The 17,605-nt window shown below is 47.3% G+C and overlaps 1 long non-coding RNA gene across 2 annotated transcripts; it reads right to left on the minus strand.

Moving 5' to 3' along the window:
* Nucleotides 1-4,726: 4,726 nt before the first annotated feature.
* Nucleotides 4,727-17,601, minus strand: LOC310758861. Of its 2 annotated transcripts, XR_014546020.1 has the most exons (3): nt 13,111-17,601; nt 7,028-7,138; nt 4,727-6,488 (listed from the first exon to the last, which is right to left on the minus strand). It is a non-coding gene; the product is annotated as an uncharacterized lncRNA (long non-coding RNA). The 2 variants fall into 2 exon arrangements; XR_014546021.1 differs by having other exon boundaries at nt 4,727-7,138.
* Nucleotides 17,602-17,605: the final 4 nt, after the last annotated feature.

Consider the following 17,605-nt stretch of genomic DNA (forward strand, 5'->3'; position numbering starts at 1 on the left):
AAAATACTGGAAGAAAGGGGGAGAGAGAGAGAGAGAAAGAGCGCTTGATGGATTTTTTTTCAAAAAGTTTATCCCTTCTGGTTTTTTTTTTTTAATCCCTTCTGATTTTTAAAAAAAGTTTTAACTGCCATTGTGAAGGATAGAAAAGAGCAGGTCACATGGGATTCTCTCTCTCCCCCTCTCTGGGCCTTTCCAGATTGATGGGTGGGGGTTTTTTGTGGGTAGAATATCAACACAGAGCCTAGGACTTGCCGATCAGAAGGTCAGTGGTTCGAATCCCCGCGACGGGGTGAGCTCCCGTTGCTCGGTCCCTGCTCCTGCCAACCTAGCAGTTTGAAAGCCGTCAAAGTGCAAGTAGATAAATAGGTACCGCTCCGGCGGGAAGGTAAACAGCGTTTCCGTGTGCTGCTCTGGTTCACCAGAAGCAGCTTAGTCATGCTGGCCACATGACCCGGAAGCTGTACACCGGCTTCCTCGGCCAATAAAGCGAGATGAGCGCCGCAACCCCCGAGTCGGTCATGACTGGACCTAATGGTCGGGGTTTCCCTTTACCTTTAATAATAATAATAATAATAATAATAATAATAATAATAATAATAATAATATCTTTATTGTCATTGCTCCCTCTCAGGGACAACGAAATTACTTGACTGCTCCATAAAAACACTAATTAAAACAATACAGTATAGTACAGCAAGGAAGATTAGATGACTTTCAAAGTCCAGGCTTCCCATTCAGGGCTGAGATCGCTCTGGAGAAGAAGCTGTTCTTAAGACGGCTCGTTCTTGTCTTCATCGTCCTGTATCTCCGTCCCGATGGCAGGAGCTCGAAGAGACAGTGACCAGGATGCGATGGATCTTTTACTATGTCCAGTGCCTTCCTATGGCACCTTGTGGCATAAATCTGCTCTAAGGTGGAAAGTTGGCAGCCAACAATGCTCTCTGCTGCCTTAACAACTCTGCACAACCCCATCCTGTCCTGGGTAGTACAGCTTCCGTACCACACACATAAGCCATAAGTGAGCACGCTCTCAATGGCACAGTGATAGAAGGCAAGCAGCAGTTTCTGCGGAAGATGGTTTTTCCTTAGAATTCTCAAAAAGTACAGTCTCTGCTGCGCCTTCTTCACAAGCCCCCTTGTGTTGACACTCCAGGACAGATCCTCTTGTAATTCAATGCCCAAAAATCTGAACGTTGTTACCCTCTCCACACAGACCCCATCAATCAAAAGTGGCTGGATATTGCTCTTCTGTCTCCTGAAGTCCACCACAAGCTCCTTTGTCTTCCTTGTATTTATGAGCAAGTTGTTAGCTCTGCACCACTCTGCCAGCCGCTCCACCTCATCTCTATAGTCCGTTTCACCCTCCCTTTCAGGGATGAGCCCAATCACGGTTGTGTCATCTGCAAATTTGACAACCCTATTACTAGGGTGAGCAGCGACACAATCGTACGTGTAGAGAATATAAAGGAGCGGACTGAGTACGCATCCCTGTGGTGTTCCTATGTTAGTCTTAAGCATTTTAGAGGTATAAGGGCCCAACCGAACCCTCTGGGAGCGGTCTGACAAAAAGTCCAGTATCCACCCACAAAGTGATAACGGAAGCCCCAGATCTTCCAGTTTAGACATCAGACGTTGTGGTAGAATGGTATTAAATGCCGAGCTGAAATCTAAAAAAAGCAGTCTGGCATAACCCCCCCGCTGCTCCAAATGTGCAAGGACAGCATGGAGGGCAATCGCCACAGCGTCCTCTGTCGATCTTTTCGTTTTATAAGCAAATTGGAATGTGTCCAGTCCCTCTGGTAGGCAGGCAATGACATGATTTCGTACCAGCTTTTCAAAGCACTTCATGATTATAGGTGTGAGTGCTACTGGACGAAAGTCATTCAGATCTTCCGGGTTAGGTTTTTTTGCTATTGGAACGATAATAGAGGACTTTAGGCAGGATGGAACAATAGCCTGGGCTAGGGATCGATTTAAAATCCCAGTGAAAACTCCTGCTAGTTGATCTGCACAGTCTCTCAATACCCTTCCAGCTACCCCATCTGGCCCTGTGGCCTTCCTTGGGTTGATTCCCTTCAACACCTTCCTCATCTCTTCTTTTTCCACAGAGACTGCTACATTCCTTTGTACTGATGATGGTGATGGTAGTGATGATGGCAAAGCCTTCCTAGGGAGTGGTGGTGGTGGTGGTAAAGCCTCAGCAGGTGTTGCTGCAGATGTTACTTCAAAACGGGCAAAAAAGGCATTCAAATCCTCTGCGAGGGATGCCCCTCCCTCGTCTGCCAGGGAATCCTTGGATTTATACCCTGTTAATTCTTGTACACCTTGCCACACCTGCCTGGTGTTGTTACTTTGTAGATGATTCTCCAGCCGCTGTCTATATGCCTCCTTTGCTACACGGATACCTCTCTTTAGATCCGCTCTAGCTAAGCTGTACAGCGACTTATTTCCACTTCTGAAAGCAGTATTTCTTGCCTTTAGCAACCCCTGGACCTCCCTTGTCATCCAGGGCTTCCTGTTTGGGTAGATCTTTATCCGGCGCCTCTATGTTACATTGTCAGTGCAGAACCTGATATAGTCCAACACTTGCTCAGTATGAGTCTCTATATCCTGTTGGGCGAATACCTCCCAATCGGTGTCATGAAAACAGTCTTGTAGTTGTTGGGATGCTTCAGCTGGCCATATTGTAATATCCCTCTTTATAGCTGGAGTCCGTTTCCTCAATGGAATATATTCAGGAGTCAGGAGCAGGGACACATGATCAGATTGGCCTAGATGTGCCAATGGTTCGGCCTTATAGGCCTGTTTGACATTTGTATACAGCCTGTCCAGAGTCTTTTCTCCCCTGGTTGCACACTTTATGTGTTGATAGAATTTAGGTAGAACCACTTTCAAATCTGCCTGGTTGAAATCCCCGCATACAAGAAATGCAGCCTCGGGATACTTACCTTGTTGTCTGCTAATGGCATCATGCAGAAGACCCATTGCCTCTTTGGTGTTCGCATCAGGTGCAATGTATACTATTACTTCAACAATTCATTAGTGATGCATTTATACCATCCACACATCATTCTGTTTTATTAGCACAACAAAAGGAGCACACACACCCCACAACCTCGAACATTTGTGGTATTAAAGGTTACAGGATTTTAGCAGGAAGTTACGGGGTATGCACCGGTTGCAGCAGGATGTCCACCATGAAATTATAGCAGGTGCAAACAGCAGGGAAGGAGGGGTTGTATATACTACCCAAATACTATCATGAGCACAAATAATCATGCATGCTGTCTGAAGGGTCCTCTCTCGAGAGAGGAATTCCACACAGAGAGACATTGTGTGCCTGGGGAAAAGTCCTGTTCTGTATTGCCATGAGCTATAACTCTGGAAGCCAAAGTATAGTCATACCTTGGTTCTCGAATGGAATCCATTCCAGAAGTCCGACGTTCAAAAAGTTCGAAAACCAAGGCGTGGCTTCCGATTGGCTGCAGGAGCTTCCTGTACTCAATTGGAAGCTGTGTAAGACGTGGCAGACTTTCGGGTTCCAAAGACCCAAAACTGGAGCGCTCACTTCCAGGTTTGTGGCGTTCAGGAGCCAAAACGTTTGAGTCACAAGGCGTTCAAAAACCAAGGTACAACTGTACTCTGAAAGGGCATCATCAGTAACAACTGGACCTGAAATTTCCGAATATATCAGTTCAGGTCTACTTCAATGCAGGCAATACTTTAGAGATTTCAGTGGCGTGTGGTGAAATTTTTCATAGGGGAACAGTTAGCGCCAGAGGTGCTGGTTTGTGAGGGCAACTGTGGGGTGCGACACTGCACACGTGATGTTGTGACATCCCCACGTTGTTGCATGCGTGAGCATCACACTTCCCTCTCTCAGCTGGACAGAAGCTTCCTGGGCTTTGGGAAGGAGACGCCAGGCCTCTGACAGGAAGGTGCTGGGAGGGCTCTTGGACTCCATCAAAGCATCGCACCTCCCTCCCTAAGCCAAGCAGAAGCTTCCCAGGCTTTAGAAAGGAGGTGCTAGGTTTTAATAATACAGTGCTTTAATTTACTGGGAACATTTAGGGAACTAGCCGAGTCCCCCTAGTCCACTGACCGCATGCCACTGAGAGATTTCCCAGTGGGGTTTTATCAACATGATGCACATTCTGTGCTCACGCTTGTAGAACATAGAGAGCGGAGTTTTCTCCCGAAAGCAGCACTCACACTATTTATACTCTCAGTCCTCTCTAGCGTGCCTTGTCAGTCGTCTGAAATGATTTATGATGAGCCGGCATATTTGTCCTGAACAGATCTCTGAACAGAAAGATTGTGTTTGCGAACGCTGAGGCATGCCAGTCCACAAGGAGTTCCCGTTCTATGTGCCACTCAAAAACATGCACAGGCTCCCAACGCTTCTAACCTCAGTGCCAGAAACATCTTAACTTTGTGTTTTCTATTTGTCTCAGCACCTCCAGCAGGGAATGCCTGATGGGCTCTGTGACTAATAAGCAGATAATTCTACTCCTCATCAGAGACACAAGCGTAGAAGCATTTTGCCTGATTCCTCTTATCTGCGAAGGCGGCTTTCAGGATCTGAGGTACCCACAGCGAGAGGGAAAAGTGGCATCCATTTGTGAGGCTGGATGCAAAATGGAGTGTCTGTTGCATTCTCTGGAGCTGTGATGCTTCAAAATAAGCAGAAGGCTTTTAAAAAATAAAAGGCCCTCAAAGCAGCTCTACCAATTACTTGGCCCACCGTGGTTTATTGAACACAATGGAATTAAATGCACATTGTGGCAATGGTACAAGGCATGGAATGAGAGGAAAAGGGAGCCTTTCTCTTCTCATTGTGGACCATGCAAGCTTAACCATGTGGATGCCCTAACCGTGGTTTTAAGATTGGAGAAAGTTTAAGTAGTGGCTAAAATTACATTGCCTTATGCCAAAAACCTAAGGGAAACAAAATCTCGCAAAGTCCTTGGGACATTACATTACTCATCACACAGATATTTTGAGAATTACACAGAAATTCTTTCCTTCTCTAGAGCGTCCAAATATGATTTTTCAAGCAAACAACTGCAGAGGATTTCCTCCTCCTCTCCCCATGGATTTCTTTGTGGCAGCTTTCCCCAACATGGTGCTATCTCCAGGTATTGTTAGACCACATCTCCCATCACATTGTCTAGAGATGAAGGGAGTTGGAGTCCACATTTGGGAAGGCCGATTTATGTTGTTCTCTGGCTAAAGTGGAGATTCCGAACCACAAGGCCCAAGAGAGAAAATCAACTGTGCCCTGAAGAGAAGGAAGGCCAGGCTAGGCAGCTCATACTATGGATCCTGAAGAGATCCCTACCCTAGGGGCCCATGGTAATTCAGCTGGTGGAGTTCACCCCCTAACTTCCAGCTTAATTTACTCCCTCATCTAAGGGGAAGGCAAGAGAGAAGGAATCCAGGCCTGGAAGGTCATGCCATCAGACTCTGAAGTCACCACACACTCACCCCAAATTCTGTATTGGCCCGAATATAAGCCGCACCCGGATATAAGCCGCACCTTTAAAATTCAAGAGGAAAAAATGAAAAAAAGACAATACCCAAATATAAGCCACTCCCTTAAAATTCCGCAGGCACTCACACCCGTTCCGTTTTACCGTATGTCCATTTCAGCAGCAATATCTTAAAAGCCAATTTTTGTAAGGTCACAAATTTAAGATGCACTTTAACTTTTCACAGTCAAATTTAGGGGGGGCAGTGAGGCTTATATTCAGGCCAATATGGTAATTATGCTGTTTTTATCTTTTGCTCTGTATTCTTTTGTCTATTGATACTTTTCCCCCCTTTCCTTCTTTTTTCACATTTTAATTGGTTAACTGCAGAGTTTCAGCACTAAGTATATATGATCAACTGGTAGATGGTGTCTTGCCCCTAAACTCAGGTCCAAATCCATATTCAGATGTAGATTCTAGGGCCATGGTTTCCAAAGTGGGGCACACGCTCCACAGGGGGGCAATTCGATTTTTAAGAGGGGCAATTCAAGAATGAATTATTAACAGTGAATGGCATTTTAGGCTTCCTCCATGTGAATAGGAGTTCACTTTTTGAATAATAAGAATTATATGTCAGGGGGGCATCAGGATTTTAGAGATGCTTAGGTGGGGCATGGCAAAAAGAAAAAGAAAAGGTTGGGAACCACTGTTCTAGGGTGAGCAGGTGTCATATATCAGAGAGGCCAACGTTTTTACTCTTGGCAGCCATTTTTAGCTGCTCCTTGTGGAAGAAGCTCCCTGTGGAAGAGAGAACAAGCAAAACTGCATTTGCCAAGATATTCTCCTCTGCAGCTATTACAGGTATGTAGCAGGAGTCCTGCTCTCCTTTGCTCCTTGGGCAACTAGACATCTCAGACATAGGAATAAAAAGCATGTGGCTTTTGTATGTGGATTTCACACCTCCCTCAATACAACCTAAAGTACCCGTGGAGAGAAGCTCCAAGGTTTCAGCAATACCTGCAAAAAAAAAGAAAGAACTGGTTGAACTTGTTGCAGATCTTCATCATCCTGTAATTCAGAGGTGGGAAACCTCAAGCCAGAAAGACAAATGGAACCCTCCAAGGCTCCCTGTCTGACCATTAGGACCCTCCTCACAACACTGCCCCTTTCCAAATTATTTCTATTCATTTTCCAAATTATTACAAAGCAAACCAGATTAAGTAAATTTAATGCAATGTCTTAAAAACAGGTTTCCCGCTCCGGTTCCAAGCATGTGATCATCATCATTTCCTCGCATAACCGCATTGTTTCGTATTTAGAGTCCTGTTGACATCCTTCACTGCCCCTTTCCAGGACACATCCTGGTTTCTACTCCAGCTGATCATTATACGAACTGATAATTGGTGCTTCAGTTTGCATTCCCTCTCTTCCCTCCTTGTCCTTTTCCTCATGTTTTTTTTTTTAGATTATAAGCCTATGGGCAAGGACTGTCATGTTTTAACTGAACAGCAGGGTACAAATGCTCTAAATAAATAAAGCAAATAAAAACAAACCACCTCACATGCTTTGCTTCTTCCCTTCCTGGAGTTTTTGCCTGGCTGGAACATGTCGAAGTCCTAAAATGCTTCTTGGTTCACAGAGAGGGGTGCATGTGTGCAGAAACTAGCCTAATGAACAAAGAAAAAATGTGTGGTTGTTGTTCCTGACCCTGCAGACTACTGGCAGGTGGCCCCTTCTTGCTGCCCAGGAGGACTCCCCTGAGTGAGTGCCTGAGGGCCCTGCTCCTTCCTGCCACTCACCATCTGGCCTGGGGCGGGGCCTGAAGCCTCACAAGGACTGCTTGCTGCTTGCTGCCTGCTGCCCAGGAAGACTCCCCTGAGTGAGTGCCTGAGGGCCCTGCTCCTTCCTGCCACTTACCATCTGGCCTGGGGCGGGGCCTGAAGCCTCACAAGGACTGCTTGCTGCTTGCTGCCTGCTGCCCAGGAGGACTCCCCGAGTGAGTGCCTGAGAGCCCTGCTCTTGCCACTTACCATCTGGCCCAGGGTGGGGCCTGACAGGCCTCACTAGAACAGTTGTTACTGCCGGAGGGGCACAGAGGGTTTTAAAAATGTTTTTAAAAATTTTCTTTTGGATTTTTTGTATGTGGGGGGTGGGGGTGGGATGGATGTTTGGTTGGGCTTGGGGAATTATTTTTTTTATTTTGATGTTTTTGTAATTTTTACATTTTTGTTTGTTTGTATTGTTTTATTGGTTTTGTTTGTTTGTTTAAGGTGTTGTTTTGTTCTTAGGGGGAGGGGTCAGGGCTGCCGGGGAGTGGGCCCCAGCCCACAAAATGGCTGGGGCATGTTCCACAGGGGGGGATGCACTGGGACAACCGATCTCAGTGATCACGGGTAGGAGGAGGAGTTACGCTAAGACCAGACCATGTCATTACAGAGGGGGCAGGTTTAGTTGTTGTCTGAGGACTATTCCTGCCTCCGGGTCTGGTCCTGACCGGATGGATACTAGAATCAGCAAGGGATACCCACATGACCTGAAGGTGCTGCTGTGCAATGCCAGGTCAATGATTCATAAGACCACTGCCATCCATGACTTGATCATGGATGGAGGACTTGACCTGGCATGTGTAACAGAGACTTGGTTGGATGAAGCAGATGGGCCTATCCTTGCCGCTGCTTGTCCACCAGGTTTCACTTACGCACAGCAACCCAGGTCATGTGGGTGGGGAGGGGGGGTTGCAGTGATTTTTAGGAAGTCATTAGTTTGCACCAGGCGTCCTATTGGGAAGACCCAGTTTTCCGAGTGCATGTTCTGGAAGTTGGGCAATGGGGCAGTACAGGATTCCTTTTAGTGTACCGACCTCCCCGCTGCACCAAGGATTCCCTGCCCGAGCTGTTTCAGGTCGTGGCGGATGTTCTCCTGGAGACACCTAGCTTGGTCGTCCTAGGGGATTTTAACATCCATGCCGACACGACCTTACAAGGGGCCGCTCGGGACTTCGTGGAAAGCATGGCCTCCATGGGGCTGTCCCTGAATAAGTCTGGCCCAACCCATAGCCGTGGACATGCCTTGGACCTGGTGTTTACCTCTATGGATGTTGGTGATCTGACACTAAGTAAAAGCGAAACGAAAGAAGTGCCATGGTCAGATCACTTCCTGGTGCAACTGGACTTCTCTGCGACCCATACCCTCTGCAGGGAGGTGGGACCAATTTGGATGGGCCGCCCCCGCCACTTAATGGATCCAAATGGTTTCCAGAGAGTGGTAGGGGATGCTTTATCCCATGTTGATGGCCTTTCAGCTGATTCCCTGGTGGCCCGCTGGAATGTGGAGTTAACCAGGGCTATTGACTGTTTGGCTCCGAAGCGCCCTCTCCGATTGCATGGAGCCCGGGCAGCCCCGTGGTTTTCCACGGATCTGAGGGCAATGAAACAATCGTTGAGACGGCTAGAGCGCCGGTGGCGGATAACTCATTCCGAATCTGACCGGACACAGGTTAAAGCTCAACGTCGAGCCTACCAAGTGGCGATAGCGACGGTGAAGAAGAATTTCTTCACCGCCTCTATTGCATCTGCAGAAAACAGCAGCAGGAGACTTTTTCAGGTGGTTCACAATTTAGCGGAACCACCTGCAACATCGGGGCCCAGTACGGGCCACATGTTCTCCTGCAATGATTTTGCAAAGTTTTTTGCAGATAAAATCGCTCAGATTCGGGAAGAAGTAGACTCCACCGTGGGAGCAGGGCCGGGGCGGGAGAGTGCTAGAGTTCTGTCTAGTCAAGTTGAGTGGGATCAATTCCAATCTGTTACCTCCGAGGATGTGGACAGGCTGCTTGGACGAGGGAAACCAACCACCTGTCTCCTGGATCCTTGCCCATCCTGGCTTATAAAAGCTAGCCGGGAAGGACTGGGCGATGGGCTTCGTGGGGTGGTGAATGCTTCCCTCCGTGAGGGAGCCTTCCCAGACCCACTGAAAGAGGCGGTTATTAAACCGCTTCTTAAAAAACCATCTTTAGATGCGGCCACGATGGCCAACTATCGCCCAGTCTCAAATCTTCCATTCTTGGGCAAGGTGATTGAGCGAGCGGTTGCCGAACAACTCCAGGCATGCCTGGAAGAAGCGGACCATTTAGATCCCTTCCAGTCGGGATTCAGGCCTCATCATGGGACTGAAACTGCCTTGGTCGCACTGGTTGATGATCTCCGGCAGGCTAGGGACAAAGGTGAGAGCTGTTTCCTAGTTCTGCTGGATCTCTCAGCGGCGTTTGATACCATCGACCATAACATCCTTCTGGACCGTCTTGAGGGGCTGGGAGCTGGGGGCACTGTCATACAGTGGTTCCGCTCCTTCCTCCTGGGCAGTGTTCAGAAAATGGTGGTGGGGGATGAGTGTTCAGACCCCTGGGCTCTCACTTGTGGGGTGCCTCAGGGTTCTGTCCTCTCCCCCATGCTTTTCAACATTTACATGCAGCCGCTGGGAGAGATCATCAGGAGGTTTGGGCTGGGTGTTCATCAGTATGCGGATGATACCCAGCTCTACCTCTCTTTTAAATCAGAACCAGTGAAGGCGGTGAAGGTCCTGTGTGAGTGCCTGGAGGCGGTTGGAGGATGGATGGCGGCTAACAGATTGAGGTTGAATCCTGACAAGACAGAAGTACTGTTTTTGGGGGACAGGAGGCGGGCAGGTGTGGAGGATTCCCTGGTCCTGAATGGGGTAACTGTGCCCCTGAAGGACCAGGTGCGCAGCCTGGGAGTCATTTTGGACTCACAGCTGTCCATGGAGGCGCAGGTCAAATCTGTGTCCAGGGCAGCTGTTTACCAGCTCCATCTGGTACGTAGGCTGAGACCCTATCTGCCTGCGGACTGTCTCGCCAGAGTGGTGCATGCTCTGGTTATCTCCCGCTTGGACTACTGCAGTGCACTCTACATGGGGCTACCTTTGAAGGTGACTCGGAAACTACAACTAATCCAGAATGCGGCAGCTAAGACTGGTGACTGGGAGCGGCCGCCGAGACCATATAACACCGGTCTCGAAAGACCTACATTGGCTCCCAGTACGTTTCCGAGCACAATTCAAAGTGTTGGTGCTGACCTTTAAAGCCCTAAACGGCCTCGGTCCAGTATACCTGAAGGAGCGTCTCCACCCCCATCATTCTGCCCGGACGCTGAGATCCAGCGGCGAGGGCCTTCTGGTGGTTCCCTCATTGCGAGAAGCAAAGCTACAGGGAACCAGGCAGAGGGCCTTCTCGGTAGTGGCGCCCGCCCTGTGGAACGCCCTTCCAGCAGATGTCAAAGCGATAAACAACTACCTGACATTCAGAAGACATCTTAAGGCAGCCCTGTTCAGGGAAGTTTTTAACGTGTGATATTTTACTGTATTTTTGGTTTCTATGGAAGCCGCCCAGAGTGGCTGGGGAGGCCCAGCCAGATGGGCGGGGTATAAATAATAAATTATTATTATTATTATTATTATTATTATTATTATTATTACCCAGACGAGAATGCAGCCTTTGCTCTGGAAAAGGTGCCTCACCCCCTGCTCTAAGCCATATTTTCCCTCTAGCAAGTGAAGCAGAAACAGACATTCACAGAGACACTCCTGACATTCCTGAAACAGAATACATGCGATGTTACCACTAGGGTATGGTTTTACTAAATAAACAGTCTACTTAGTACTTTTTGTTTAGAGCTTTTAAAATCTGCCCCACAGCCCTTTCTTTTTTTGCCCCATCTGGCAGAAGCACGCCCACGGCATCAAGTCAGTGGACTAAAGGCCCACAGGGAAGGCAAGAAGCCATGGAAATGCTGCATATTATTCCGTAAGGGGCACTCAACAGATGCAGCGCAACCGGGAAGCTGGGAGCGAATCCTGTGGCCTGTAACATCTGCTGTCTGCACAAAAAACACCCCCCCTGCTCATCCAGAGAAATGTCGGATCAGCAGCTTCTCTGTAGAGACTCAGTGACACCCAGTGGCTGCTTTGGTTGAAGCTCTCTATATTTATATCTGACACCCACAATTATATTGGAGAAGAACATGGCAGAGAGAAGCTCTCCTGCTGGTGAGATCAGGCTCAGCCTCACCATTAGCTACAGCAACAACCCCCAACCTGATTCCCCCTCCATTATACAACTCCCACTAGCCATAGCCAGCATGGTCCACGGTCAGGGATGATGGGAACTGTAGTCCAACAAACATCTAGAACTCTGGGTTGGGTTAAGTCCGAGCTGGAGTGATAGCGGCTGCCTCAGCTTGCTGTTTTCAGGTGCCTTTAAAGGTTACTTCATATATTATGACGTTGTTGCTCTTTAATCATAGGGAGGCGGGAAAGTATCGGAATGATCTGCCCAATGGCTTTGGCTAGCCTTGGCTGGAGCCTTCTCCATTGCAGAACCTGGTGTTGCCCATGGCAACCCATTTGACTTTGTAGGCCCAGGCTTAAGCATAATAAGCCTTAAGCATAATAAGCATAATAAGCATAATAAGCACAAATACAAGATGGGTGACACCTGGCTTGAGAGCAGTACATGTGAAAAGGATCTAGGAGTCTTGGTTGACCAAAACTTGACATGAGCCAACAGTGTGACACGGCAGCTAAAAAAGCCAATGCAATTCTGGGCTGCATCAATAGGAGTATAGCATCTAGATCAAGGGAAGTAATAGTGCCACTGTATTCTGCTCTGGTCAGACCTCACCTGGAGTACTGTGTCCAGTTCTGGGCACCACAGTTCAAGAAGGACACTGACAAACTGGAACGTGTCCAGAGGAGGGCAACCAGAATGGTCAAAGGCCTGGAAATGATGCCTTATGAGGAACGGCTAAGGGAGCTGGGCATGTTTAGCCTGGAGAAGAGGAGGTTAAGGGGTGATATGATAGCCATGTTCAAAGATATAAAAGGATGTCACATAGAGGAGGGAGAAAGGTTGTTTTCTGCTGCTCCAGAGAAGTGGACACGGAGCAATGGATCCAAACTACAAGAAAGAAGATTCCACCTAAACATTAGGAAGAACTTCCTGACAGTAAGAGCTGTTCGACAGTGGAATTTGCTGCCAAGGAGTGTGGTGGAGTCTACTTCTTTGGAGGTCTTTAAGCAGAGGCTTGACAACCATATGTCAGGAGTGCTTGGCAGGGGGTTGGACTCGATGGCCCTTGTGGTCTCTCCCAACTCTATGATTCTATGATTCTAGTTCCCCTGGGAAAGGGCAGGCCCAATACATTTTGGCACCTGAGGCAAACCACAAAATGGTTCTCTCTCCCCCAAATCAGGGAAGAAGGGGGCGAGTGAAGATTTACTTCAGGAACAAGGAAGGAAAACAGGTCTACATTGGGAACGGAGGGGGTGTCAACTTTTCCCTTTTCTTGCGATGAATCCTATTCGGAATAAGGAAAAAAAAGGGAAACATTGACAGCTTTGAATCCAGCCTCTGAGGAGTATGTCACAGCTTTTGCTGCTGCTGTGCCACTGGTGGAAGAAGCAGACGATGCATTCCTGGAAGACTGCTTCTGCTGCCCCTGTGGATCCTGCTGCCTGAGGCGGTTGGTCACCTCACCTTGTCTCATCGTAGGCTGGTCCTGCCTGGGCAGCTGCTGGCTCCCTAGCACCCAAGCAAGGGCCACGGGTATACTGATGCCTGTCCTACCCTGCCGTGCTGGGTAGCTGGGTGGGCTTAGGACCAACCCACCATTTCCATTTCCCACAACACTACAAAGAACATTCTTCTCCTTGATACTAGGGCAGAACTGCATGTTATGAGACAAGCACAGATTTACTGCAACACAAGCAGCTGTCAAAAATGAAGGCTAGCTGAATAGGAGACACAAGACAAACTTTATAGCACACACAATCTGCTCTCTGGCATTTTCCCACTGCTCTCTGCCTTCCAGTACCTGTCACTGAGGTGAGCACCTCACACATGATGTAACTATATCCCTTCCACTGATTCTCTCCTGTCAAGGCCTTCTGCCCTGGCATTCATGCCATCTCCACAAATGCAGGTTTGGGAGCAGGCATTTACTGAGGTGACATCGAGTTCTGTCCATATTCTCATCCTTTCTATGCCAAGATAAAGCTAAAATAGTTAACTAATCTGCATTAACTGGTTTTAAGAGTATGATTTTATGGAGTGCCTTCAAGTGCAGCGGCAATTCCAATCTGTACAAGTGATTGTGGGACCATAATCCATTAGTAATGCCAAGTACCTCTTTTGAAAACTAGACGGATCCAGCCAGTTTCTGAACCTGAAAAAGCATAATCAAGCGAAGTTCTGAATGTGCAAACCATGTTTCGTCGTTCTATCTTATTTTTCTAGGGAAATATTAAGTTTCACAGGGGGTACACAAATCAGTGAGCTGAGTGAAAACAAGTGAGCAGGCTGTGTTCATATTAAAACTTTAAATGAAAACCCCTATCTAAAACATGCATGCCAACATTCATGGCTACTTGAAGGTCAAGGGACATGTCACATTGCCACTAACAAATAACTGAGCAATCAGCGCTCAGCCAACAGATGAGGTTTTGTGAACAACCACCTAGTCATTTTAGTGAAACACAAAGGAGCAATTGCGGTGTTGTTCAAGAGAGCACTGTTAGTTGACTTATCCCACCTGCCCAATCTGTCTGATGTCGGTAGCATATATGTGTCTGCAGTAGTTTCAGCAACTCAATTTTATACCACTAATGGGAACATAGTTAAGGTTTGGAGGCTTAATTATCATCTGGAACCACAGTAACAGCTGAGAGCTCGCCTGAAGTCATGATACAGGCGAGTGCACTGGAGTGAAGAAATTCAGGCACCACTAGGTGTGAGTCAGGATGCAGGGAAGCACAATCACATATCCCTGAAGGAAACTGCCCAAAGCTGCTTTTCACACTGGCCAGCTTACGCCTGACAGAAACCTCAAATCAGCCCTCAGTGCTTAACCAGAAGTAAATTCTCTCTTTGCAGCTAAGAATAATCCTCGGATAGTGCCACATTCTCTCTGTGTTCTTTCCCGCATCCGATTGTCGGTGCCAGATTGTTTCTGTGGAAGAAAAAAATCTCTCCGAACTGCTGTTTCCGTTTCTGATTGCCTTCTCCGCCTGCTGTTGATGCCACACTGGCTGTTCACAAAGGGAATCCCTTGAGACCTAACTCTTGGTGACTGAATGTGCCCACGCTTAATCCTTTCACAAACCTGTCACTCACTGCTGGATTATCCGTGCCCAGGGGAAATCCTTTCAAAGGCCCTGCCTGTTGCTTGATTGCCTTCAAGGAAAACCCTATCAAACCTCCTGCCTGGTACCAGGCTGGGCCCCAAAGAAGCCCTCTCAAACCTGAAATTGGGCACCCTGCTGCCAACACAGAAAATCCACTGCTTATCTTGTTTAGCACTGACCTCTCACTGGAGGCTTAAGCCTGTACAAAAAAGAAGTGTTGGGGTCAGCTCTTTGCTGCCACAGGGTGAGTTCTGGACTGACTTCTTTGGGATTCTGCAACCTGTATTATGTAAACAATAGCAGATCAGTCTCTCAGAATGCTATGATTCTGCATACTGTAATACCAATTTCTTTGCTTCTGCAGTGTGATCACAGATACACGCAGCCCTGTAGAATACTATGTAAACCAAGGGCAAGCAGAAGGCAGATTTCTAGATTATTTGCAAGGGTTTTTGACTCCTGCATATTTAACAATGGCAAAAACAAAACAACTTCCTTTGTCTCCAAATTGGGCCGCTTTGAATTCTTGGTTCATAGTAACCCAGATGTAAATATGTACTTAAACATGCTGTTCATTCTCCAATAGAATTGGTTTCAACCCCCCAAACCACCATTTTGCATCTAGCTCCAGCAGGACATCAGGTTCTAGTAAAAATCAACAACTGTAGATCCTGCAAGCCTCGAAGTTGTGTATGCCTGCAGCTTCTGCTTCTGTAAGATCCAAGAAGACTTGAGGTTGATGTCCTGGGGAACTCTGGAACTGTTAACCTAGTAAGGACACAGGGAGTTGTCTGTTTGGTAAAGCTTTTACTAGGCTGGTCAATGCATCAAAATAACTAGCAACTTGTGTTGACTTCACATCATTACCATATCCTGTGAGCCAGGCATTTACATGTCTATAGTTGCATGTACAATAACTTGCTTACCACTAAGAATTTGGGAAACTGAAGCAGCCATTAGTTGTACTAGATCCGTCTATTTTATTTATGCAAATGTGCTCACTCTACATGGCACTTCAGAGTACATGAAGAAGGAAGAATAGGAAAGAGGGAAGAGGAAGTGCTCCAAGTATCTTAAGAGTCTAATACTTTCTCCACATTTGAGCATTATTTAGCTGTTAATCTGCTGTTCCCCCATTCAAATTAATAGCTCACATCTGCATGTATATGAATTTGTATACGAGGAGTACCTTTGATCTTTCCTGTTCGTACCGGTGGTTTGTCCCTGCCTTCAAAATTGTTGCTTCTATCAAGGAAGTGCTGTCAAGGAATGTGCACAAGTAGCTGCACCAGCACCTTGCATTTTTTTCTGCCCAGGAAGTGTGCAAAAGCACATGGTCAGGCAATTGTAAATTCTCAGCAGTTTTCTTGTTTTGTGCAAATCTGAGGGACCACAATAAAAAAAGGCTGCATATCTCTGGTTCAGAAGTATGTTGGAAAAAGGAATTGAAAATGATTGTAAATTCTCCATGCACACACTTTTCAGATTGCTGCTCAATATCTGGTGTACTGTAGAAGTTTTTTTATGTGGTTTGCTAATGCAGTTTTCTGGTTTTGTGCAAATCTGAGGGATCAAAGGAAAAACTTATGTCGCTCACAGTATCTCCCAGGAAATAAAAAATAAATTCCAACTTGCCAGAAGCCATTTTGCAGAATTTTCCAAAAGACCCACAGAAACAGTTTCTTAATCACAAAATAATGTTCGTGTATCAGAGACCTAATGTTTTAACTTTGCTACCTTATTTTTGCAATCTGAATATATCGCTTATGTCATTTTAGTTTTCTGTAACGGGGGAGTTTTGATACTGAAACGGCACTGTTTTATTTAGCTTTGTATTACATTGTTGGCATTCCTTTGATTTTCTTGTTTGTTTTTGCATTTAATTTTTGAGATGAAAGAAGGAAGCTGGAGAGGGAGTTTAAGAAAATTAAAGGAACCCATGTAATAGTTTCACTCTGGAACAGAATTATATATTTGGACCACTGGCACCTTCTAGTTAGTCTGCAACACGATCTGGCAGTGCTCACATCCTGTTAATAGCCATTCGATGCTTGTGCGTGCTCGTGCTGTTTTATACCAAGTCAAACCACTGCTCTATCTAGCTCAGTATTGTCTACACAGACTGGCAGCAGTTCTCCCGGGTTTTAGATAATAAGTCTTTCCCAGCCCCGCCTGGAGATGCCGGGGATTAAACCTGCGACCTTTTGCATGCTCTGCCAGTTAATGTCCCTTCCCTGCACCAGGGGCTAAGTGTACTTTTGCACCCAGGGCTCGGTGCATTCCGCAACAGCAGGGTCCAGTCAAGGGAAACGGGAGTTGGGGCACCTTTTGCAGCTTTGTTGTTTGCATACGAAGCGAGTTTTCTGGCTGCAAAGCGTTCAGTAAGCAGCCGGTGAAATGTCACAAGCCAGTAACACAGGGACCCTGCATAGTGCGTTAGGGTTCCTTTGTGCTCCTCCTAGCGATTAGCAGGTTCAGAAATGTGAGAAACGCATCCCTTTAATTCGCCTAATTTACACTGCTTTCAGAATTCAGCCGGGGAAGAATTCCAATTCGCTCGGTGCAGAATCGGCGGAGATTAAGCGCGCTGTGTACGTTTGTGTGAATGAGGCTGGGAGTGCAAAGCTCCGTCTCTGCGCGAGAAAGGACCGCTAATGGATAGGGGAGCATCGGAGGGCATGCACGCGCATCCATGGCCGCCCTGCCCTGCCTTGTGCTCTGACTTGCTTTTGCAAGCGCCGATCTGCAAAAACGAGCGCACGCGGCAGCACCCCACCTCCGGGGGGGGCGGCCCGTTAGTCTCCCCCCACTTTCCAGAACGGCCTCACAGCGAGGCAAGCCCTCGATTAGCACGGATTAATCACTCCCCCGCTCTTTCTCCTCCTCTCCCTCCCCCAGGCGGGAGTGGCCATTCAGCCAACCTGCCGCCTGACTAACTC

This window comes from Podarcis filfolensis (assembly GCF_964270895.1).
Source record: "Podarcis filfolensis genome assembly, chromosome: 3".
Taxonomy (NCBI): Eukaryota; Metazoa; Chordata; class Lepidosauria; order Squamata; family Lacertidae; genus Podarcis; species Podarcis filfolensis.